We start from the raw sequence: 25,537 nt of genomic DNA, 5'->3' as shown, positions 1-25,537 counted from the left end.
GCTTGGTGTGATAGAAGCTGAGTCCAAACAACCAAAGAGCAAAGGTCGTTGACCCCTGGTTTAGATGCACCTTCAATAGTGGGCCCAGAGATTCCAAATACAACAAGAGATCGGGAACCAGTTTGCTTTTGCAGTGCATTGAAACATTGACCTTTTTGGCTAAGAGTTAAATGGCACGCACAGTACACTTACCTGAGAGATTCTCGGCCTACTCCAAGTGCAAGTCCATCTTTAATCCATAGCACTATGCCGTGATAGCCGGGGATGGGCGCATAGAAGGCTCACTGGCTGTCCAGCCACCACTACTTGGTCCTGAGGTTGTTGGGCGAAGGACGATGATTGTCCTGAGAAGAAAACAAAAGACGGCCCCGTCACACATTAGGAATGCACATGGGAAGAAGCACAGATGGTCCAGTCTTCTGAATAGAAGACCTGGTCGCACATTAGGGAGCACATTGAGGAATCACAGAAGGTCACGCACTCTGAATGAAAGACCTGGTCAAACACTAGGAATGACAATTGAGGGAGCATAGCGGGTAAAGTCATAGGTGTGGAAAGCCTGATCACACATTAGGAATGCACATTGAGGGAGCATAGCGGGTAAAGTCATAGGTGTGGAAAGCCTGATCACACATTAGGAGCGGGTAAAGTCATAGGTGTGGAAAGCCTGATCACACATTAGGAATGCACATTGAGGGAGCATAGCGGGTAAAGTCATAGGTGTGGAAAGCCTGATCACACATTAGGAGTGCACATTGAGGGAGCATAGCTGGCAAAGTCCTAGGAGTGGAAGGCCTGATCACACACTAGGTGTGCACATTGAGGGAGCATAGCTGGCAAAGTCCTAGGAGTGGAAGGCCTGATCACACACTAGGTGTGCACATTGAGGGAGCATAGCTGGCAAAGTCCTAGGAGTGGAAGGCCTGATCACACACTAGGAATGCACATTGAGGGAGCATAGCTGGCAAAGTCCTAGGAGTGGAAGGCCTGATCACACATTAGGAGTGCACATTGAGGGAGCATAGCTGGCAAAGTCCTAGGAGTGGAAGGCCTGATCACACACTAGGTGTGCACATTGAGGGAGCATAGCTGGCAAAGTCCTAGGAGTGGAAGGCCTGATCACACACTAGGAGTGCACATTGAGGGAGCATAGCTGGCAAAGTCCTAGGAGTGGAAGGCCTGATCACACACTAGGTGTGCACATTGAGGGAGCATAGCTGGCAAAGTCCTAGGAGTGGAAGGCCTGATCACACACTAGATGTGCACATTGAGGGAGCATAGCTGGCAAAGTCCTAGGAGTGGAAGGCCTGATCACACACTAGGAGTGCACATTGAGGGAGCATAGCTGGCAAAGTCCTAGGAGTGGAAGGCCTGATCACACACTAGGTGTGCACATTGAGGGAGCATAGCTGGCAAAGTCCTAGGAGTGGAAGGCCTGATCACACACTAGGTGTGCACATTGAGGGAGCATAGCTGGCAAAGTCCTAGGAGTGGAAGGCCTGATCACACACTAGGTGTGCACATTGAGGGAGCATAGCTGGCAAAGTCCTAGGAGTGGAAGGCCTGATCACACACTAGGTGTGCACATTGAGGGAGCATAGCTGGCAAAGTCCTAGGAGTGGAAGGCCTGATCACACACTAGGTGTGCACATTGAGGGAGCATAGCGGGCAAAGTCCTAGGAGTGGAAGGCCTGATCACACACTAGGTGTGCACATTGAGGGAGCATAGCTGGCAAAGTCCTAGGAGTGGAAGGCCTGATCACACACTAGGTGTGCACATTGAGGGAGCATAGCTGGCAAAGTCCTAGGAGTGGAAGGCCTGATCACACACTAGGTGTGCACATTGAGGGAGCATAGCTGGCAAAGTCCTAGGAGTGGAAGGCCTGATCACACACTAGGTGTGCACATTGAGGGAGCATAGCTGGCAAAGTCCTAGGAGTGGAAGGCCTGATCACACACTAGGTGTGCACATTGAGGGAGCATAGCGGGTAAAGTCCTAGGAGTGGAAGGCCTGATCACGCACTAGGTGTGCACATTGAGGGAGCATAGCGGGTAAAGTCCTAGGAGTGGAAGGCCTGATCACGCACTAGGTGTGCACATTGAGGGAGCATAGCTGGCAAAGTCCTAGGAGTGGAAGGCCTGATCACGCACTAGGTGTGCACATTGAGGGAGCATAGCGGGTAAAGTCCTAGGAGTGGAAGGCCTGATCACGCACTAGGTGTGCACATTGAGGGAGCATAGCTGGCAAAGTCCTAGGAGTGGAAGGCCTGATCACGCACTAGGTGTGCACATTGAGGGAGCATAGCTGGCAAAGTCCTAGGAGTGGAAGGCCTGATCACGCACTAGGTGTGCACATTGAGGGAGCATAGCTGGCAAAGTCCTAGGAGTGGAAGGCCTGATCACGCACTAGGTGTGCACATTGAGGGAGCATAGCTGGCAAAGTCCTAGGAGTGGAAGGCCTGATCACGCACTAGGTGTGCACATTGAGGGAGCATAGCGGGTAAAGTCCTAGGAGTGGAAGGCCTGATCACGCACTAGGTGTGCACATTGAGGGAGCATAGCTGGCAAAGTCCTAGGAGTGGAAGGCCTGATCACACACTAGGTGTGCACATTGAGGGAGCATAGCTGGCAAAGTCCTAGGAGTGGAAGGCCTGATCACACACTAGGTGTGCACATTGAGGGAGCATAGCTGGCAAAGTCCTAGGAGTGGAAGGCCTGATCACACACTAGGTGTGCACATTGAGGGGGCATAGCTGGCAAAGTCCTAGGAGTGGAAGGCCTGATCACACACTAGGTGTGCACATTGAGGGAGCATAGCTGGCAAAGTCCTAGGAGTGGAAGGCCTGATCACACACTAGGTGTGCACATTGAGGGAGCATAGCTGGCAAAGTCCTAGGAGTGGAAGGCCTGATCACACACTAGGTGTGCACATTGAGGGAGCATAGCTGGCATAGTCCTAGGAGTGGAAGGCCTGATCACACACTAGGTGTGCACATTGAGGGAGCATAGCTGGCAAAGTCCTAGGAGTGGAAGGCCTGATCACACACTAGGTGTGCACATTGAGGGAGCATAGCTGGCAAAGTCCTAGGAGTGGAAGGCCTGATCACACACTAGGTGTGCACATTGAGGGAGCATAGCTGGCAAAGTCCTAGGAGTGGAAGGCCTGATCACACACTAGGTGTGCACATTGAGGGAGCATAGCTGGCAAAGTCCTAGGAGTGGAAGGCCTGATCACACACTAGGTGTGCACATTGAGGGAGCATAGCGGGTAAAGTCCTAGGAGTGGAAGGCCTGATCACACACTAGGTGTGCACATTGAGGGAGCATAGCGGGTAAAGTCCTAGGAGTGGAAGGCCTGATCACACACTAGGTGTGCACATTGAGGGAGCATAGCTGGCAAAGTCCTAGGAGTGGAAGGCCTGATCAAACACTAGGTGTGCACATTGAGGGAGCATAGCGGGTAAAGTCCTAGGAGTGGAAGGCCTGATCACACACTAGGTGTGCACATTGAGGGAGCATAGCGGGTAAAGTCCTAGGAGTGGAAGGCCTGATCACACACTAGGTGTGCACATTGAGGGAGCATAGCGGGTAAAGTCCTAGGAGTGGAAGGCCTGATCACACACTAGGTGTGTACATTGAGGGAGCATAGCTGGCAAAGTCCTAGGAGTGGAAGGCCTGATCACACACTAGGTGTGCACATTGAGGGAGCATAGCTGGCAAAGTCCTAGGAGTGGAAGGCCTGATCACACACTAGGTGTGCACATTGAGGGAGCATAGCTGGCAAAGTCCTAGGAGTGGAAGGCCTGATCACACACTAGGTGTGCACATTGAGGGAGCATAGCTGGCAAAGTCCTAGGAGTGGAAGGCCTGATCACACACTAGGTGTGCACATTGAGGGAGCATAGCTGGCAAAGTCCTAGGAGTGGAAGGCCTGATCACACACTAGGTGTGCACATTGAGGGAGCATAGCTGGCAAAGTCCTAGGAGTGGAAGGCCTGATCACACACTAGGTGTGCACATTGAGGGAGCATAGCTGGCAAAGTCCTAGGAGTGGAAGGCCTGATCACACATTAGGAGTGCACATTGAGGGAGCATAGCTGGCAAAGTCCTAGGAGTGGAAGGCCTGATCACACACTAGGTGTGCACATTGAGGGAGCATAGCGGGTAAAGTCCTAGGAGTGGAAGGCCTGATCACACACTAGGTGTGCACATTGAGGGAGCATAGCTGGCAAAGTCCTAGGAGTGGAAGGCCTGATCACACACTAGGTGTGCACATTGAGGGAGCATAGTTGGCAAAGTCCTAGGAGTGGAAGGCCTGATCACACACTAGGTGTGCACATTGAGGGAGCATAGCTGGCAAAGTCCTAGGAGTGGAAGGCCTGATCACACACTAGGTGTGCACATTGAGGGAGCATAGCGGGTAAAGTCCTAGGAGTGGAAGGCCTGATCACACACTAGGTGTGCACATTGAGGGAGCATAGCTGGCAAAGTCCTAGGAGTGGAAGGCCTGATCACACACTAGGTGTGCACATTGAGGGAGCATAGCTGGCAAAGTCCTAGGAGTGGAAGGCCTGATCACACACTAGGTGTGCACATTGAGGGAGCATAGCTGGCAAAGTCCTAGGAGTGGAAGGCCTGATCACACACTAGGTGTGCACATTGAGGGAGCATAGCTGGCAAAGTCCTAGGAGTGGAAGGCCTGATCACACACTAGGTGTGCACATTGAGGGAGCATAGCGGGTAAAGTCCTAGGAGTGGAAGGCCTGATCACACACTAGGTGTGCACATTGAGGGAGCATAGCGGGTAAAGTCCTAGGAGTGGAAGGCCTGATCACACACTAGGTGTGCACATTGAGGGAGCATAGCTGGCAAAGTCCTAGGAGTGGAAGGCCTGATCACACACTAGGTGTGCACATTGAGGGAGCATAGCGGGTAAAGTCCTAGGAGTGGAAGGCCTGATCACACACTAGGTGTGCACATTGAGGGAGCATAGCGGGTAAAGTCCTAGGAGTGGAAGGCCTGATCACACACTAGGTGTGCACATTGAGGGAGCATAGCGGGCAAAGTCCTAGGAGTGGAAGGCCTGATCACACACTAGGTGTGCACATTGAGGGAGCATAGCGGGTAAAGTCCTAGGAGTGGAAGGCCTGATCACACACTAGGTGTGCACATTGAGGGAGCATAGCTGGCAAAGTCCTAGGAGTGGAAGGCCTGATCACACACTAGGTGTGCACATTGAGGGAGCATAGCTGGCAAAGTCCTAGGAGTGGAAGGCCTGATCACACACTAGGTGTGCACATTGAGGGAGCATAGCTGGCAAAGTCCTAGGAGTGGAAGGCCTGATCACACACTAGGTGTGCACATTGAGGGAGCATAAATGTTCATGTCCTCTGCATCGAAGGCCTGGCCACAGAGTAGAAAGCACATTAAGGAAGCACACACGGTCATGCCCTCTGACTGGAAGACCTGGTCACACATTATGAATGCAAATTGAGGAAGCATAGCTGGCAAAGTCATACGTGTGGAAGGGCTGAAGACACATTGGAAATGCACATAAAGGAAGTATACTTTGTAAAGCCTAGCAGAGGAAGGCTCACATTGAGATAGCAGAGCTTGTAGAGTCCTGAGAGTGGAAGGCCTGATCAAACATTAGGAAAGCACTTCGAGGAAGCATAGCTGGCAACGTCCTAAGAGTGGAAGCCCTGATCAGACATTAGCAATGCACATTGAGGGAGCATAGCGGGTAAAGTCCTAGGAGTGGAAGGCCTGATCACACACTAGGTGTGCACATTGAGGGAGCATAGCTGGCAAAGTCCTAGGAGTGGAGGCCTGATCACACACTAGGAATGCACATTGAGGGAGCATAGCTGGCAACGTCCTAAGAGTGGAAGCCCTGATCAGACATTAGCAATACACATTGAGGGAGCATAGCTAGCAAAGTCATAAGAGTGGAAAGCCTGATCACACACTAGGAATGCACATTGAGGAAGCATTGCTTAATGTTTTACTTCAATAACAAAGACCTATAGGTTCTGGGTAGCACATCGAAGCTGTCACTGCAACTGCTCTTCCTGTCACACTGAGATGGGCTTGTGCCCTCCCCTCTGCCCCCTTGATTCAGATTAGACTGCAGTGTGTCTCTAGGCCTGCGAGTGAGCCACCCTTCCTGCCTCATATCAGATGTAGGCACTGCTCTCATTTCATCTTCCTGGGACCAGGGCAATCCTGTCGGAATGGAGATATCATGATTTATTACCCAGCAGCTCCATAGTACCCAAACATCTTACCAAAATGCTTAATGCTTGCAAAGTAAGGTCTCAAACGATACATTATTACTTCATAAATGATCTGTCTTTTGCCTATCTATAGACCTTGGTGTGAGCCCCTCTGTGCCAGTACCCTCAGAATAAAGCCTCAGTGTTCAGCCGCGCTACCAACAGCTGAACCAAGGCAGGAACTACAAAGCCATTGCTTTGACTACTGTTTAAAGGACGACTTCTGCCCCTTAACATGGACTGGAGAGAAATCTTCTGAACACTCACTCATTTACGGCGCAAACATATCAACTTATTCCATTCCGACATGAACTTGAATCTGAAATGTTGATTTCAATACATTTGGAATTCACTTATCACTGCACACTTCAAAATAAAAACGGAAGCATACTAGTGAAGAGGGCAGTTCCTTGCACTAAAAGACCTTAGCACCATGTGTTACATTAAAAGTATCTTTTAAATACATGTGTTCCCCTGCGTGCATTTGTGTGTGTGAACTTGCTTGTGCGTGTGTGCCTGTGTATGCAGATGTGTGTCTTTGTTTGTGTGGTGTGTCTCATCACGAGTTGGACGGTAGCCCTTAAATGCAGCGGTAACACTATTACTGCTTTATTTAAGGGCTGGGCCAATCTCAAGTTGTGCGGTAAATTGGAATTTTACCTCCATAAAAGGTGGATGTAAAAATGCCTACTTACCACCTATTTTCGGCCGTGTTTGGCACTATTACCCCTGGGCACAATTACCGCCAGCGGTAATATCACCCCCAATGTCATTGGGAAATAACCGTCCTACTGATACTCTTGATCTGGCGTTAATAGCTCCGGACCGAGTAGCAGTAACGCAATTTGCACTGGCGGTGTTACCGCCGAGATACCGCCAGTATCCTGATGCGTGTGCGTTTGTGTCACTTCACCTTCGTTATAAAAGGGAGAAGTTACCGAATCAGACATACAAACCAGCAGGTTCCGAGATAACTATCCAAAACTTAGAAAGAATAACATTGTTTTTTACTTCCTTGCAATTTCAAACTCTCGAGATTTGGACAAAATAGCCGTCTTTAAATCTTTCCAAGAAGTATACAGCTCATTATTAAAACACGTGTTACATCAACACACGTGTATATTCTCTCTCATTAAGAAATTCAACTATCGAGGGGCAGAGATATGTTCAGTAGACATTTGAACTCGCTCTAGTACTTCCTCACACACGCTGTCTTTAAATGGTGTGTAGCTTTCATCAAGATTATAGTTCAATTAAACATAGAGAAGTGCTGGCATAATGTAAGGTAACTCTGAGTTATAGCGCCGTGGACTTAGTTTACATCTTGGACCTATTTAATTTAGACAGGGTAATGGTAGATACCTTTCTATTGTCATTTCAAGAATGTTCACATTTTATTTGTAATGGCAGTAAGCGAAGCTCCAGGTAAAAATGTTTTCTTTCATACGTGCGGATTTTTTTAAAATTGTTTAACGTAATCCAATTTGTATGAGATTTTTGACCGGTGGCTTTAATTTCTGGCCAGTGAGAAAGAGGTGTGCTACTGAGCGATAGAGGGCCAAGTGCATACATAGTGTATGCATTATTTTCGAACATATGCAAAAGCTCTGAGATGTGCTGGGTGATTGCCTCCCCTTTCAGTTGTAGCTATTATCTATAAACTGAAACTATTGCATCTGAGTACGGGTAGGTGGGGATGGGATGTGAAGAGGTAAACAGCCTGTGGGCGTCGCCTGTTTAGTTACCCACCCATTGACCACCCGTGGCCATGCCAATCCCTAATCCCTACCCCATGACAACCCATTACCTACCCTCCCCCCTAAAAGACCCCCTCCGTGGATCCCTTTCAGATACCACCATAACTCAGCAGTATCAAACTTTGTGCTGCTTAGGGCCTACCAGTGGTATTTCTAAGCAGTCTTCTCAGAATTGATGTCTTCATTGATGTTGTAGACGAGCTCCTGGGGTGATCAAAATGTCTCAGCCCAGTGTGCTTTCAGCCCCTTGACTTATACGAAGCATGTGTGAACTTGCAACGAATCCTTGCACTGAATTCCTGTCTTTTTCGGCCAGGCCCAAATGCTTGTCCCAGGTCCGCATAAAAGCCCAAAGTGTTGGCCTTGCACGTGCCTGTTTTGTGTGTCTTGTCAGCATGCTTTGATAAGTGGCTGCTGTATGTTTCACTACTCACACTGGCTGGCACCCCCTCCCCCCTACCCCCTCCCCATGAGTCAAGGAAAATCATTAAAACTAAAATTGTCCTTGAACGCTGGAAGCATTGCATTTTTTAAAATTCTGATTCAAGCTTTACAAATTTGAATTCATAGGAATTGTTAATCAGCTCGGCTCTGCCCTCCCCAATTCACTTTGTAATGTGAGAAGTGCTGCGGGCGGAAATATGAACACAGGTATAAAAAGGGAGCTTGATCGCGCGCCAGTTCTCTCCATCGCTAAGCAAGACCTGGCGGTGCGTGCATTTACCCCACGGCGGTGCATTGCGTGGTTCTTGCGTCTCGTGTTGTTACGAAATGGCTGGCACTATCCTAAAACGTGATGTTAGGAGAATGTTTATAGTGCCGCACGCCACCAGAAAGAAAGCTTCAGGGCGCTGGAGCGTCGTAATTCACAACATGTGAACAGAAATAGCAGGTAGGTGTTGGAGCCCTGCAGATCTGCAGAATGTGCTGCCATGTTTATTGCTCTACCGTGCTTACGGACCAAAATCTGCATCTGAGTCCTCGCCTTCCCTACCCACCGTAACACTTCCGGTTCTTCCTACTTCCACGGCTGCCGTTGGTTTCATAAGATGGCCTCTCTCTTTGCATCGGACCAAGACTTTTCTGCATGAAGGCGGTTGTGGTTTGGTTCTTAGTTAACCAAGAACACCTCTGACTGTGTATCACAGATTTTCTCAAGCAGTGCTTTCAGTGAGAGTGCATGATCGAGGGAAAGTCTGACAGTGGGCGTGGCCTAAAGGGGCGTGGACTACCAGGCAGCACGCTGCTTAGATAAGGGCCGCTTTCATGTCACCTTTTGTTCCTTAATTGTAGCTCCGAGCCCCACCCCAGGCATCCCTTTTCCGCATTATCGCCCTCTCTCGCATACAGCAACGGCGTTAAACGGTAGTATGGTGGGGTTCGGTACTACAATTGAGGAACAAAAAGAGACACGGTACAAGCCAGGCTTAGGCAGCAGATAAAAACCTTGGCTTCTAGCAGCTTGATGGGCTCAGGCTAGTAGGAGACTTTACGGAGCCCCAGCAGCACCCCATCTCGAAGATACGTTTCAGAGACTATCGGGGCTGTGCCCAGGCTAGCCCCAGCCCACTTAAAGCCTTCACTGCAAGGATGAAGTTGACTAGAGAGAATCATTGTACAAGAAACTGACAAGGCTTGCCCATGGCTGCCCCTGGGTTACCAGGATTTGTCCAAAGATATTTACTGTGGTTACCCGTGGTTTTCCCAGATGTTGTCCGTAAGTTACCATAGTTTGATGCAGATATTTACCACAGTTACCCGTGGTTTGCCCATGGCCACCTCTGAGTTATCATATCTTGCTCCTGGTGGCCCATTGTTTCCCCCATGGTTGGCCGTGGATTACCAGGGTTCTCTAAGATTTTGAACAGTTACCCGTGGTTTACCCAGGGTCACCATGGGGTTACCATGGTTCATGTTAGATATGTACTACGGTTATCCTGGGGGTCCCTGAAGTCACCCTAGGGTTACCATGATTGATGCAAGATATGTATACCACATTTCCCCAGGGTTTCTCATTTGCCTGCCACAGGTTGCCATGGTTTGTCCAAGATATTTACCACTGTTACCCATTATTTCCCCACAGACTCTGCTGCGTTACCATGGCTTGCCCTTGTTATTTAGCATGGTTAGCCGTGGTTTCCCCAAGGTCAACCTGGGTTATCATGGTTTCTCCAAGATATTTACCATGGTTACCTGTGGTTTCCCCAAGTTCACCCAGCGTTATCATGGTTTCTCCAAGATATGCCATGGTTACCGGTGGTTTCCCCAAGGTCACCTTGGGTTATCATGCTTTCTCCAAGATATACCATGGTGACCTGTGGTTGCTCCAAGGTCACCCTGGCTTATCATGGTTTGTCCAAGATATTTACCATGGTTACCCGTGGTTTTACCCAAGGTCACCCTGGGTTATCATGGTTTGTCCAATGTATTTACCATGGTTACCTGTGGTTTCCCCAAAGACACCTTGGGTTATAATGGTTTCTCCAAGTTATTTACCTTCATGACACATGGGTTCCCCAATGTAACCCTGGGTTATTGTGGTTTCTCCAAGATATACTATGGTGACCTCTGGTTTCCCCAAGGTCACCCGGGGTTATCATGGTTCCTCCAAGATATTTACCATGGTTACCTGTGGTTTCCCCAAAGACACCCTGGGTTATCATGGTTTCTCCAAGTTATTTACCTTCATTACACATGGTTTCCCTAATGTGACCCTGGGTTATCATGGTTTCTCCAAGATATACTATGGTAACCTCTGGTTTCCCCAAGGTCACCCGGGGTTATCATGGTTCCTCCAAGATATACCATGGTTACCTGTGATTACCCCAAAGTCCCTCTGAGTTATCATGGTTTGGCCAAGATATTTACCATTGCGACCCGTGGCTTGCCTAAGGTCATCCTGGGTTATCATAGTTTCGCCAAGATATTTACCATGGTTACCCATGGTTTCCCCAATGTCATTACTGCGCTTGCATGGTTTCTTCAAGTTATTTAACACGGTTACCCGGGTTTCCCCATGGTTGCCCTCGGTTACCATGATTTGTCCAATATATCTACCACGTTTACACAAAGTTTCTCCATGTTTGTCTCTGGGTTTTGATGGATTCCCATAATTATAATGACAGTTACATGTGGTTTTTACAGGGTCGTTAATGGTAAGGCTTGTCCTAATGAATTACCACAGTAACTTGCAGGGGTCCCATTGGTCAATCCTGATGACCTGGTTTTTTTCACTATGGTTGAGTCTGGGTTACCGTAGTTTGTCCAAGATATTTACCATGGTTAATGGTGGTTGCTCTGTGGTTGTCCCATGGATTCCATTGTTTGTCTGTAGTATTTACCCTGGTAGTATTTACCCTGGTTACCTGTGGTTTCTGCGTGGTCATCCTGTGTTTTCCATTGGTTATCTGTGGTATTTACCCTGGTTGCCTGTGATTTCTGCATGGTCATCCCATTGTTTCCATCGGTTGTCTGTGGTATTTACCCTGGTTGCATGTGGTTTCTGCACGGTCACCCCATTCTTTCGATTTGTTGTCTGTGGTATTTACCCTGGCTGCCTGTGGTTTCTGCGTAGTCATCCCATAGTTTCCATAGTTTGTCTGTGGTATTTACCCTGTAGTTAAAGCATTATTCCACTGAGCCACAGGCCCCGTTAAATAAAACCCTGTGCGTTAACAGGGTACACCTAAAATAACCTCCAGTGTCTAAATTAATTCTCTTAACAGCATTAAGAAGTGCACACACTGGAACGCTCAGTGTTATATTACATAACACAAACATATTTGGTGGACCGTGGAGGGATGACTGAATGAGGCCTGTGACTTCAAAGAAATCACTTACATGTTACACACTTAGATCCTCACAGTAGGTATATTAACCCACTGAGCTATCTAACCAATCAGTTATCTACAGCACTAGGGCTACAGGCAAGTGTTTAGAAATATAGATGCTGGTGAAAGCAGTGTCCTAATTGTCATGGAGCTTTCTGGTACGTTTAGATCTAGGAACCCACCCACAGACTGCAATTTGAGCTGTAAAACAGGGCTGCACAACCTTTGGCTCCTAGGTGTTTCGGACTACAACTCCCAATCGCCCAAGCCAGGATAGTCAATGGTGAAGGATCACAGGGACATTGTCTAAACCATATGGGGAACCGCAGAGGGTAGAACCCTGCGCAAATATATGGGCACACCTGTGAGCTGAAGAAGAGCACATGTAAACTGAACTTGGAAGACAATGCACACCGGCACAAATCGCATCGCTCTGCAAAACTCTCCATTGAGAGATTAAGGACATTCAGAAATTGGCCATTTGCTGTCATCAGCTGAAGAACCGGATTCCTCCCAATGCACTTACTCTATGTGGCATGTGTACCCTCTGTAGCATGGAGTATAATTGCTTCAAGCTAGTTTCTCTGATGGCAAAGTTATGTGTGTCCCAACACAGCTTGGGCAGGGTTGCTCCTATTGGTGGAATTTCCAAGATGTATTTGCATACGGTTGCATGTCGCCAGGAATGGTAGAAATATATTACACATGATGGAATTGGTAGCACCTATAGCAATTACCAGTGGGTATGATTATTCCAATACTGTCAATCAATGGCTTGTTGGTAGTTTTAGTGAGTCTCATAAAGTGGGAGGCTGTGCAAGGCATAGGTCATTTGCTTGCTTCATCTATGGCAGGGGTCTGCTTCCTTTGGCTCTCCTGATTTTTTGGACTACAACTACCATCAGGCATAGCCAGCATAGTTAGAGGGCCTCAGGTTGCAGACCTCCTACGACTTAAGATGAACCTCAATGACGAGGGCTAGCAAGGCGTGTGTGTGGTTGGATGTGCTCCGATGCACAGCAGGATGTGTTTTTAAGGGACACACAAGGGTACTCACGGGACATGCCCCACCCCTCTTCATCACCTGTGATGAGACCGGAAGCGGCATCCTCGTAACACACTCCCTCGCCACTTCTGCAGGACCATTGTAGTCGCCCACCATATTCAACAAGAGTTTGGTGGCATTTGCCTGACCTCCGGCGGAAGTCGGTAAAACCAGAACCAGAAGACTGCAAGTTTCAAACATCCAGTGATCTCCTATGGCAGGGGTCTGCAACCTGCAGCTCTCCAGATGTTTTGGACTACAACTTCCATGATCCCTCACTATTGACCGGACTGGCTAGGGATGATGGGAGTTGTAGTGCAAGCAAATCTGGAGACACAGGTTGCAGACCCCTGTCCTAAGGAGTGTGGTAAAAGGCTGGAGAGCAAGGAGGTGACCTTGCAATGACCCACAGGCCTTCTCTGGTCTGTGCTTGCTCTTCTTCTATGACCATGTTGGTTTCCAGTGAATGCGCTGATCTTTTCATGCCTTACTCTCAGAGTTCTAGCACCAAGTTCATGCACTTGGGGTTTCTCTGGAATTCATGCCCCGTCGCATTCTGCAAATCCTCCTTACACTTCAGGGATACCCTCTTAAGTGTTGCAGAGAGAGTGGGTGCACTCTCCACAGCCTCCCAGAAGCACCCAAGGCCTACCAGAGCAGAGAGTGAGGGAGGCATTCATGTGAATTTGCAAGGGGACCCTCTCTCTCTCTCTCTCTCTCTCTCTCTCTCTCTCTCTCCCTCTCTCTCTCTCCCCTCTCTCTCTTTTCTTTACACTACTTGGTGGGAGAGACCCTGGATCGCCTGACCTTCCAGATACTGTACCTTTGCGACGGGTGGGGTGTGTTTTCCCTCTACCCAAAAGATGCCATCAGAGGGTGGCCCTCTGTGTGCAGGATAGGGGTGCACTGTCGCCCTCTAGGGGGTCAGATTTCACATCAGCCTAGCAGTTTGGCTGCTCTAATGGCTGGTTCAGGTCCTTTGTTCCAACATTCAAATGTTTCTCCTTTGTTTTTCTAGTTCTACCCTGATTGGCTGGAATGTTCTAGTAGCAATGCTGCCCCCTCCCCCCTGGCCATCACAGGTAACCTCTCATGGCCTTTCTAAATGGCCACACTTCATTGGGCCCTTTAACATATGCTGAGGGCCATGCCAACCTGGTAATGCCCTTGTAATGCAGCATTATTGCTTAATTATTAAACTGCACAGCTGGACTTTGAATATGCATAGCTCGGGTTCATACACTAGGGGCATACACGGGAGAACCCGTAGATAAGAAACTGTCCATATAAACATTCACAAGAAGCAGTTACTGCCAAGCCAGGAACCTTTATAAAAATACAGCAAGTATACACATATTGCATGTCAGTGCAGGGGCTTGCCGGGTCCAGTCCCGCCAATCAGGCACGCACATTACGTCCAGGTGACACGGCTGATCCCAGTGTGTTCGCAGTCTGAGATTTGCATGTTATTTAACGATGACAGCTTCAGTTTACCCGAACCATATGGGTTTCGGAATACAGATGAGCTCTATTGCTTCGGAAATGATTGCTGCTGAAATATGCATGTGACATTTTGAGTCTCTTTCACGGAGGGAAAAAAATGTGTTGAAAAAAAGTTTAAACAACTTTAAACGAGAAAAACAAAGTGTAAACTTCCCGTAGAGCTTGCATCCTTTAATACGTTGTGATGATGAAAATGTTCCCACTGAGCTAAAGAACAGCTAAGAAGTCCAGATCATGTGGGCATGCATGCTCGGGTGAAGAGTTCATGCTCGTGGGAAAAGTGCATGCATGGGGGAAGAATGCATGCATGTGGGAAGTGTGCATACATGGTAAACATTGCATTCACGTGGGAAGAGTGCATACATGGGTAAGAGTGCATGCACGTGGAAGAGTGCATGCATGTGTGATGAGTGCATGAACTGGGAAGAGTGCATGCATGTGGGAAGTGTGCATGCATGGGTGATGAGTGCATGCATGGGTGATGAGTGCATGAACGTGGGAAGCATGAATGCACATGGGGAGCATGCAATGCTGGGGAAGAGTGCATGCATGGGGGAAGAGTGCATGCATGGGGAAGAGTGCATGTCTGTGGGAAGACTGCATACTTGGGGGAAGATTGCATGCATGTGGGAAGAATACATACATGGGTAAGAGTGCATGCACATGGGAAGAGTGCATACATGGCTAAGAGGGCATGCGCGTGGGAAGAGTGCATGCACATGGGAAGAATGAATGCACAGGGGAGGAGTGCATGCATGGGGGAATAGTTCATGCACATGGGAAGAGTGCATAAATGGGGGAACAGTGTATGCATGTGGGGAAAATGGATGCACATGGGCAGAGTGCATGCGCATGGGAAGAGTGCATGGATGGGAAGAGGGCATGCATGTGGGAAGAGTGCATGCATTTGTTAAGAGTGAATACATGGGGAAGAGTGCATGCACATGGGAATAGTGCATACATGGGGGAAGAGTGCATGCATGTGGGAAAAATGCAAATATGGGGAAGAGTGCATGAATATGGGAAGAGTGCATACATGGGGCAGAGTGCATGCACATGGAATGGGGGCATACATGGGGGAAGAGTGTGTGCATATGGGAAGAGTGCATACATGGGGAAAGTGCATGCACATTGAAAAGTGCATGCATGGGTGATGGGTTTATGCACATGGTAAGAATGCATGCCTTTGGTAAAAGTGATTGCCTGTGGGAAGAGTGCATACATGGGGAAAGTGTGCATGCACGTGGGAAGAGTTCATACACGGGGGAAGAGTGCATGAAGGCAGAATAGTGCATGCATGGCTGATGAGTGAATGCACGTGGGCAGAGTGCATGCATGTGAGAGGAATTAATGCACATGGGAAGAGTGCATGCCTGTGGGCAGAGTTCATGCATGGGGAAGAGTGATATGAAATGATATGAGGATCGGGAGGATAGCTCAGGGTCAACATGCTCACCTTGGAAGCAAGACGACATGGAGCACCACAGGTTCGATGCCCGGGTCCGCTCTTAGTAACTTCTGGGTATTAAGTGCATTATAAATAACCTATCACATCATATCACATGGGAAGACTGAATGCATGTAGGAAGAGTGCATGCATGTGGGAAGATTGCATACATGGTGGAAGAGTGCATGCACGTGGAAGAGTGTCTAAATGGGTGATGAGTGCATGTGAAGAGGAATGGATCCTCCCCCGCTCTGGTAATAGACAGGCGAGAATGTCATTCCGGGCATGTGCCCAGCCCTCCGGTCCAACATTGTAAAAGTCAGAAACATTGTCCATTGAGGCAGCCAGGCTGCCTTTATTATAGGCAGGAACATGATAAAATATGTGACACTGCACACATTTATTTAGGACAGACATAAAACATAAAGACATGCTTACATTGCGTAGAACTAATTAACACAGAATAGAGATTTCTGATATAGAATATAGATCGGCACAAGGAAGCCATTGCATTACAGATGGCTACAGGTCTCAAAGCCCAGTGAAGATTAAGGCCCTGATTCATGGAATTATTGCGTGTAAAACGGGGATTTGCATGCCATTCTGCCTGCAAATCCCCATTCATCAAACGGGGATTTGCGGGCAGAATGGCACGCAAATCCCTGTTTAGATGCAAATAATTCCATGACTCAAGGCCTTAAAGTGTTGAGCAAACAGAAAATGTAGTGCCGTGTGCATAAAGGGAGTGCATTGGGCAGTCACCAGTAGGTAGTGGTTCAGCAGTTTAAATGGTAGGAATTTACAGTTTCTAATGGTGATGTTCAAAGGTTTCTTTTAAATAAAATTTGGCAGTACACTGAAGCAGATAGGCAAGGCGAGATGACCTTGGTCAGAATGTGCTTGGAGTCTGGAAACGTGTGTCATTTCCAAAACCTGCTTTTTTCAGTTTTAAGGTTGTAAAATATATCTTGTGGTTTAGTGAAATTTGGAAAAAAAACCTAGTCATGATGATTAGCAAAAATTAAGTCATTTTGATTGGAAATGGTCATGTGTTTCCTGAAGTGTTTACATCCAATAAAAAAGAGTCAGTAAACTTTGAAGAAATGTGACCAATTGCATTATGAAGTCCATACTAGAACAGAACTGATAACATATTTTAAAATCTATAAAACCATTATGGATGCATAAATATAGTGAGACATATTCGTTTGTCAGCTTGTAAGATGGGTGATTAAAACAGCATGCTTCCAGCTAGTCGTTATCTGTGTCTGTCTTTTGCACATTGTGGGTTCCCTCAAAGAGAGGCTGGCAGTAGGAGATTATCCTAAGAAATTGACTCTTTAACAAATGCACGTGGGAAAAGTACATACATGGGGGAAGAGTGCACGCACATGTTAAGAACACATACATGGGGAAGAGTGCATGCATGTGGGAAGAGTGCTTGCATGGGGGAAGAATGCATGCATGTGGGAAGAATGAATGCACATGGGAAGATTAAATGCACATGGTAAGAGTGAATTCACATGGGAAGAATTAATGCGCATGGGAAGAGTGCATGCATGTGGAAGAATGTATGCATATAGGATGTGTGCATGCATCTGTCAAAAATAAATGCATATGGGAAGAGTGCATGCCATGGTCAGAGTGCATGCACTTGCAAAGAGTGCATGTATGTGGGATGAGTGTATGTGGGAAGAATGCATGCACGTGGGAAGAGCTCATGCATGTCGGAAGAGTACATGCATGGGGAAGCCTGCATGCATGCACATGGGAAGAGTGCATGCCTGTCAGAAGACTGCATGCATGCAGAGTGCAAGCATGTGAGAAGGGAGCATGTATGGGGGAACGAGTGCATGCACAGAGTACAATCACGTGGGAAGAGATAATGCATGTTAGAAGAAGGCATGCACATGTTAAGATTGCATGTATGTGGGGAGAGTGCATGCAAGTGGGAAGAATGCATGCATGTGGAAAGAGCTCATGCATGTCAGAAGAGTGCATGCATGTGTGAAGATTGCATGTATGTGGGGAGAGTGCATGCATGTGGGAAGAATGTATGCATGTGGGAAGAGTTCATGTATGTCTGTGGGAAGAGTGAAAGCGTGCAGGAAGATTGCCAACATGTTACCAATGGACATTCCCTAAAACGACATGGACCTTTGCATAAGGTGTGAATGGCATGGCAATCATAGAAGGGAAACGTGGTGGAGGGTGGATGCAAGAGCTGCTCAATGGGTCCGAGGTCAAGAACCAACACTGGTCACCAAGGTCTGCAAGCGTCAGGACAGTCAATGAGAAAGCAATCATGGCAAACGCCAATACTTTGGGGCGTTTGCATCAGAGTGCATGCATGTCTCAGGTATTAGAATGATATGGCTAGGTAGGTACTACCAACATGTGCCAGCTTTTGCTGTCAAGTGCCTAAATATAAACAGTTCCATTCATTGCCTGATGTTGCCATAAGCTCTTGTACCTACACCATCCAGCAGGCGCTGCTCTCATAGAAACATCGCCATTAACAGTCCAAGAGCTAACATCCATCAGAAGCCCCCCACTACTCATAGCGTCAGCAGGAATGACATCAAAGTTCTAGGCACCATCGCCACCCCATCAACTCACAACCATTTAGGGATGCGCCCGGTTAGCAGCATCAGATTATACAGGCCTAGGTCTGGGAGGGATGTATGATAGTGGAGGTGTGTGTTACATGTTAGTAAAGTGTGTCTGTGTGTGTGCACACTCCTGTAAGAGAGAGGAAGATGTGTGCATGAATCAGGTGATGCTTTACCCCACCTGGTCCTGGCCCCTTTCACCACTGAACCCGGGGCCACACCAATAAGGTGATGCAAAAATACATGAGTTCCCAGCAGGGACCAGCTGTGCAGCGCAGTACCTGCCCGTCCATTTTCCATGCAAATAACTGTTGGTGAAAGAGGACCTGCACGCTCGTGTCTGCCACATTTGTCGACTTTGGGTTCTGCAGATGAGGGCACCACTTTGCCGAGGCACAGTTAAGGTGGGGAGCACCCCCGCAGCCACTGAACCCGAAAGCAGCGGCAGCACCCTGCACTTCTGCAGGCAGCCAGTGTTGCAGGGTGAACCTTTTGAGAAATGAACTTGTGTTCGGTGCTGCACTGGAGTACAGTAATGCCTTTCCTCCACCTCTCCACTTGTGCTGTGTGCCCAATGCATAGTTTGTAAAAAAGGGCCAGCGATTACGTATTTCTTTCTAGCACACTTGTGTCAGCCACGCCACTCACTTGTCCCCACTCACTGCATGCTCCACCACTGCCAGCTCAAAGGTCAACAATGGCAACACATTCTAAGTGCTGCTAAAGAGCACTAATTCCAGCATTTATTCCCAGACTCTCGTTGGTACATTATTTAAACTGTGCGTGAAAAGGTTAAAAGCAAATAAGATAACAAGTGTCTGTGATGAAAAATAAAATAAGTCCCGGGGCTCAGCACACGTCGGCACACATTACGCACAGTGGCCCCAATTGTACTGCAAAAATGACTATGCGCTGACTTTGCCAGGACTTTGCACTGCAAAAATACACTTTGCACAGTTCCATGAATCAGGGTTTGTGTCGGCAGTGCAAAGTCACTTTTCAGCAGTGCAAATTCACTTTGAAACGGGCAAATATTCCATAAATTGGGCCCTGTATGTGCCGGCCTGCAGACCTCACCACAGCATGTTGGCAGCAGACGAAGGCACCATATGCAGTGCAGGCATTGCAGGCATCCGATTTAAATACAACATTCAGAAACAGCAGGCACACGATCAAAAGGGGCAGTGGTGACAGGACACCAGTATGAGTGTCCCTTCAGGACTTCCGTGCAAGCCAGCAGGGCAGTGGTGTGTGCCACTCACATTGCCATGCTATCCCAGTCCACTACATTGAAATAACAGCCCTTTATTAGCTCTCGGCTCACTGGGCCTCTGGCTCGAGGTCCTGTGCTCAGGCAAAATAAGATTCATGGTGCCATGGGTCAAAGAAGAACCTGTGCCGCTGTGAACTATACATGTGTGCTGTGCCACACTGAACATTTGACACAATGTGCGTGTTTGCATGTGTGCAGGAAGCAGTGAGATAGTGTGCAAGTGAGAGAGAGAGAGAGAGAGAGAGAGAGAGAGACCAGCATGGCATTGGACCGTTGTAGTGCATAATTGTCCTGTGACCAGGTTAAGACTAAGGTTTGGAATGTAAATATTAAAGTAGCAGATTTATGCTCCCCCTGTCTCCCCCTTCTCCTGTGTGTCCCCCAACCGCTCCCCGCTGAACCCATACTTGACCCACCCAATTCAAACCTGTAACAGGGTCCTGCCTTTCCTCCACTCCAACTCACAATGTAGTGATTTACAATAGTACTTATCAAGACTGAAGAAATACTTAGAGACGTGCCCAGGACAATGGTCAACCCCTCCATTATCTGCATAGACAGCGGTGCCTGCAGCAATTCATGCCTAATTGCAGAAGACAAACACAGATTCTTTATGATCCATGCATTCTACTCAAATAAGCAAAAGCAATGCAGCATACAAGATAGCTCAGTGAGATGTGGTACCGGAGCATAAATAGCAGGGCCCAGGTTCACTTAAATCCCCTCTAGGGAAGAAGTGAAAGACAAAGTTCCTCTTGCCCGTTGTCCTGCAATGGTGCGCGGGGTGACGTGAAGTAAGGGGACGATGGTGGATTTCCCTGAAAAGTAGGGAAACATCGTAGCCTCTAGTTTGTGCCCACCACGACCTCTGGTTAAGAGGGTTCACTGTCGACATGTGGGTGCTTGCTGCTGTGCTTAGGATGGGCCATTAAGGAGGCACACTTCACTATGTACACCAGGAAGTGAGTGATGGGGAGCGCTTCACACAGAATCACGGAGCAAGGTAGACTTTAGAAGTAAAGTGCTGGCGGCAGCCGCAGATGGGGCTATGCCAGCTGTGGGCAGTGGTCTTGGCACTGAGATGGGACGGTCAGCGAAGAGGCACAAACCTGCTCAGTCACCCAGGCCACACACTTGTCACACAGTGCTTGGAAGGGAAATGGAATGGGAAAACAAGTCTGGACGTCATCGCTTCAGAACTCCTCTTGTCCTCTCCTAGTGCCCTTCCACTTTACACCCACTTGGTCAAGTGCGGCAAGGCTGGCAGGGCCAGCTTTCCCTTCATTGCCTCTAGACAATTGAACGCCTTGCCACCTGGGTTTGAACGCTCCCATACTGCCTTCCGCAAACCCTTGAAAACAAAGCTATTCACCTAAACCACACACACACACCAGCACCACTGCTAGCTCTTACCTGAGGGTACATGATGATACGTTACTAGTAGTAGCCGGTTCACTTGTAACCCTTGAACCACCTGCAACGCCATGTTCTAATTTCTCATTCTGCTGTCACCTGCAACGCTTGTACATATACTTGTTGGTACCAGCTTCCCCTGTAACCTTTATGAACCTTTGACTCACTATTTCTGTTAATTCCTCCGCAACTAAAAAAGCCTCATTGTAACAGCGCTGCAATGCCTAAGGGCTGCATTGTGCGCTTTATAAATGTAAAAAAATAAAATAAAAAAAGAAATAAATAGTCCTCAAAATAAAAGGAGGTCTATAAAGCCAAGCTATCAGTAACTCGGTCACCTGTCGTGTGAACCCAATAAACTGTTTGACGTGTATGTAATCTACATGTAGTCAAACCAGCTAACCTATCCCTGTTCCCCCAGGTTTTGTGAACTGATATTATGCTATGATGTCATTGACGACACATTTGTAGTACTTAAGAAACTGTTGTAGAGAGTGACAAGATTTCAATGCTTGTATGCTGAACTGGCTTTGTTTAGATTTGGATAAAGTTAGGTTTTGCAGTGCACTTTTTCTAACCCGTCATTGAGTCTGGTTTAGATTGATTCTGTTTCCTCTGGGCCTACCTAGGATTTTTCGGCCACCATAAAACACTTCTATTAGTCGGCGATTCCAGATCTACAACTCACCTGTTTCATCCCTATGACATAACTATCCCTCATCTATTACGCATCTATAACCAATGTATCACATTACTTGTCCATTACACATCTGTTGCTCACCAGTTACTCCTTTATTACTCATCCGTAACACATCTATTGCTCACCACTTACTCCTTTATTACTCATCCATTACACATCTATTGCTCACCAGTTACTCCTTTATTGCTCATCCATTACACATCTATTGCTCACCACTTACTCCTTTATTACTCGTCCATTACATATCTATTGCTCACCAGTTACTCATTTATTGCTCGTCCATTGCACATCTATTTCTCACCAGTTACTCCTTTATTACTCATCTATTACACATCTATTGATCATCTGTTACTCATTTATCACTCATCCACTATACATCTATTGATCACCTGTTACTCATGTATTACTCGTCCATCAGGCATCTATTGATCATCTGCTACTCCTTTATCACTCATCTATTACACATATATTGCTCACCAGCTACTCCTTTATTACTCATCCATTACACATCTATTGCTCACCTATTACTCAGGTATTACTCATCCATTACACATCTATTGCTCACCAGTTACTCCTTTATTGCTCGCCCATTACACATGCATTGATCATTTGTTACTCATTTATCACTCATCCATTACACATATATTGCTCACCTGTTACTCCTCTATTACTTGTCCATTACACATCTATTGCTCACCAGTTACTCCTTTATTGCTCGTCCATTACACATCTATTGCTCACCTGTTACTCCTTTATTACTCGTCCATTACATATCTATTGCTCACCAGTTACTCCATTATTACTGTCCATTACACATCTATTGATCATCTGTTACTCATGTATTACTCGTCCATCAGATATCTATTGATCATCTGTTACTCCTTTATCACTCATCCATTACACATCTATTGCTCACCACTTACTCCTTTATTACTCGTCCATTACACATCTATTGCTCACCAGTTACTCCTTTATTACTCATCCATTACACATCTATTGCTCACCACTTACTCCTTTATCACTCTTCCATTACACATCTATTGCTCACCAGTTACTCCTGTATTGCTCGTCCATTACACATCTATTGATCATCAGTTACTCATTTATCACTCATCCATTACACATCTATTGCTCACCTGTTACTCCTTTATTACTCATCCATTACACATCTATTGCTCACCAGTTACTCCTTTGTTGCTCATCCATTACACATCTATTGATCATATGTTACACATTTATCACTCATCCATTACACATCTATTGATCATCTTTTACTCATTTATCACTCATCTATTACACATCTATTGCTCACCTGTTACTCCTTTATTACTCATCCATTACACATCTATTGCTCACCACTTACTCCTTTATTACTCACCCATTACACATCTATTGCTCACCACTTACTCCTTTATCACTCTTCCATTACACATCTATTGCTCACCAGTTACTCCTTTATTAATCGTCCATTACACATCTGTTGATCACCTGTTACTCATTTATCACTCATCCATTACACATCTATTGATCATCTGTTACTCATGTATTACTCGTCCATCAGACATCTATTGATCATCTGTTATTCATTTATCACTCATCCATTACACATCTATTTCTCACCAGTTACTCCTTTATTACTCGTCCATTACACATTTATTGACCATCTGTTACTCATGTATTACTCATCCATCACACATCTATTGATAATCTGTTACTCCTTTATTACTCATCCATTGCTCATCTGTTAATCATGTATTACTCATCCATTACACGTCCATTCTATTTAAATGTCACCCACCCGGGGGCCCTTTTCAGATCCTCCAGATGTGAGGCAATGCTTGCGCTGATCTTCACACTCATGGGCCCCCCCTGGGTGTTCCCTGTTGGTTCTTTTTATAGTGATAAATATTGTTGTATATTTTGATTAAATATCGTATTGCCACTCACCAATATGTACAAAGTGCACTACTGGAGATTTAAACCACAGAGAACACAGTCATTTATTTAAAGCTGAAATCTGAAACTATGTTTCTCTAGTCGAATGCAGCGATAACTAAGTATAAATAAAAATACATTTTGAAAAGTCTAGTATCAAAACCATTGAGGCATGGATGGCTTTCCCAATAATGCAGAATATTACATTGTTCGGGTAATGCTTTCAAGCCCAAAATGTTACCCCCATGGGGTCCTTTTTATGACCATACTCTCTAACTGATCAACGCCCTTTGATTGATCATTTCTCCAAATGTGGATTTTAGACCAATATTGAACATTAGTAACCGGCACGGCAAAAGCATCTAAATATCGTTTCTCTGATTGTTTATTTTCAGAGCCTTACCGTACAGTAATCCCAATCACGCAATGGTGTGCAGCTCGCGCTGGTCCTTACACAACTTTTCTATTCCGTAGTGGCCTCCATGGAAAGGGAAAAGAGACTACACGTGGTCCCTTTTTGCTATTCCATGGTGGCCATTTTCTTTGTTGATCTTTTTTCCATTTACTTTACTGCCCGCCATTGAAAGGGAGAAGGGACTATCTGCAGTCCCTTCTCCCATTCCACGGTGGCCATTTCCTTTGTTTACTATGGCTGCCGTGGAAAGAGAAAACGGACTATGTTTCCCAGTCCGCGTCAGCCATTTTATTTCTCGGCTGCGAAACGCAACGTGCCTGGCAACTGAAAAACAATAAGCCTCTCGCCGGCGGGCCATTACCGTGTTTGGGCTTGGGCCTGTAACTATGGCCCCCAGGGGCATTACCTTACGCAGTAATGGCCCGCCAGCATAGGGCTTATTCCCTAATTAACTTTGCTCCTCGTTAAGCAGAATGTTATACTAGTCAGGTCTTCTGTTCTTTTTCCCCTTGACCCACAGCAACAAAGTTGGTCTAATGCTTACAGCTCTTTTTTGCTGTTGCAGAAACTTCTTGACGCCGACGGGTTCTGCCTTTCCCTCTCTGATGCTGCAACCTTCTCTATTCCGTACCTCCATATCCTCCGAAAGTCACATTTTATATTTTGTCTTTCTCATTGCAAAACTTTGTGTACTCTAGTATTATTGCTGTGCAGGTTTTTTGTTGCAATACAGCTAGGTTTGCACCATAACATTTTTTTTTAAATGCATAAACATACAACTCTGGTCAAGAGCACTTCTGCATGTCCTTACACTTCAACATATCATGAAGGGCATAGCCATGCTCTGTGAGATTCAGAAGATAGCCCCCACCTGGAAGGACAGATCCACACTAAGAACTGCTCCCTTCCACCCCCGGTGCCTCACACTCATAACACTTCAAAGCCTGCACTCAATTCTGGGTCTCATGCAAAATCCCTCCAATCAGCACACGATATGAGCCGCCCTAGGTCTCGGTGCCCGGAACCTGACCAATGGCAGTGATTTTTAAGTAGAACGTGAGATCCTATCAACCCAGGTGTGCGCGTTGTGCCTCGTGACTAACACTCAATCCCTACTTTCCCCTCATGGAGGACCCTAACATGCATGGGTGTTGCAGATCAGCCAATGTGTGGGGGAAAAGGGGAGCTACATGCATGGGAGGGTCTCTATGTTCTTAGTTCGCCAGGTTTTCTTTGTGGAGTTTTTTGCTGAATATTTTTTGACCAAAAAACTCAACAAATTGTTTCTTTTATATTTGGGGATACCCCCTGCACGCCCCCTTTCCCTATTAT

The 25,537-nt window shown here is 46.8% G+C and overlaps 1 pseudogene; it reads right to left on the bottom strand.

The window, feature by feature from the left end:
* LOC138487259 (kin of IRRE-like protein 3) overlaps positions 1–25,537 on the bottom strand; it is a 1,139,741-nt pseudogene that overhangs the window by 361 nt on the left and 1,113,843 nt on the right.

Source organism: Ambystoma mexicanum, chromosome 9 (assembly GCF_040938575.1).
Source record: "Ambystoma mexicanum isolate Mex_15411 chromosome 9, UKY_AmexF1_1, whole genome shotgun sequence".
NCBI lineage: Eukaryota > Metazoa > Chordata > Amphibia > Caudata > Ambystomatidae > Ambystoma > Ambystoma mexicanum.
This window is presented reverse-complemented; position numbering and strand designations above follow the sequence as displayed.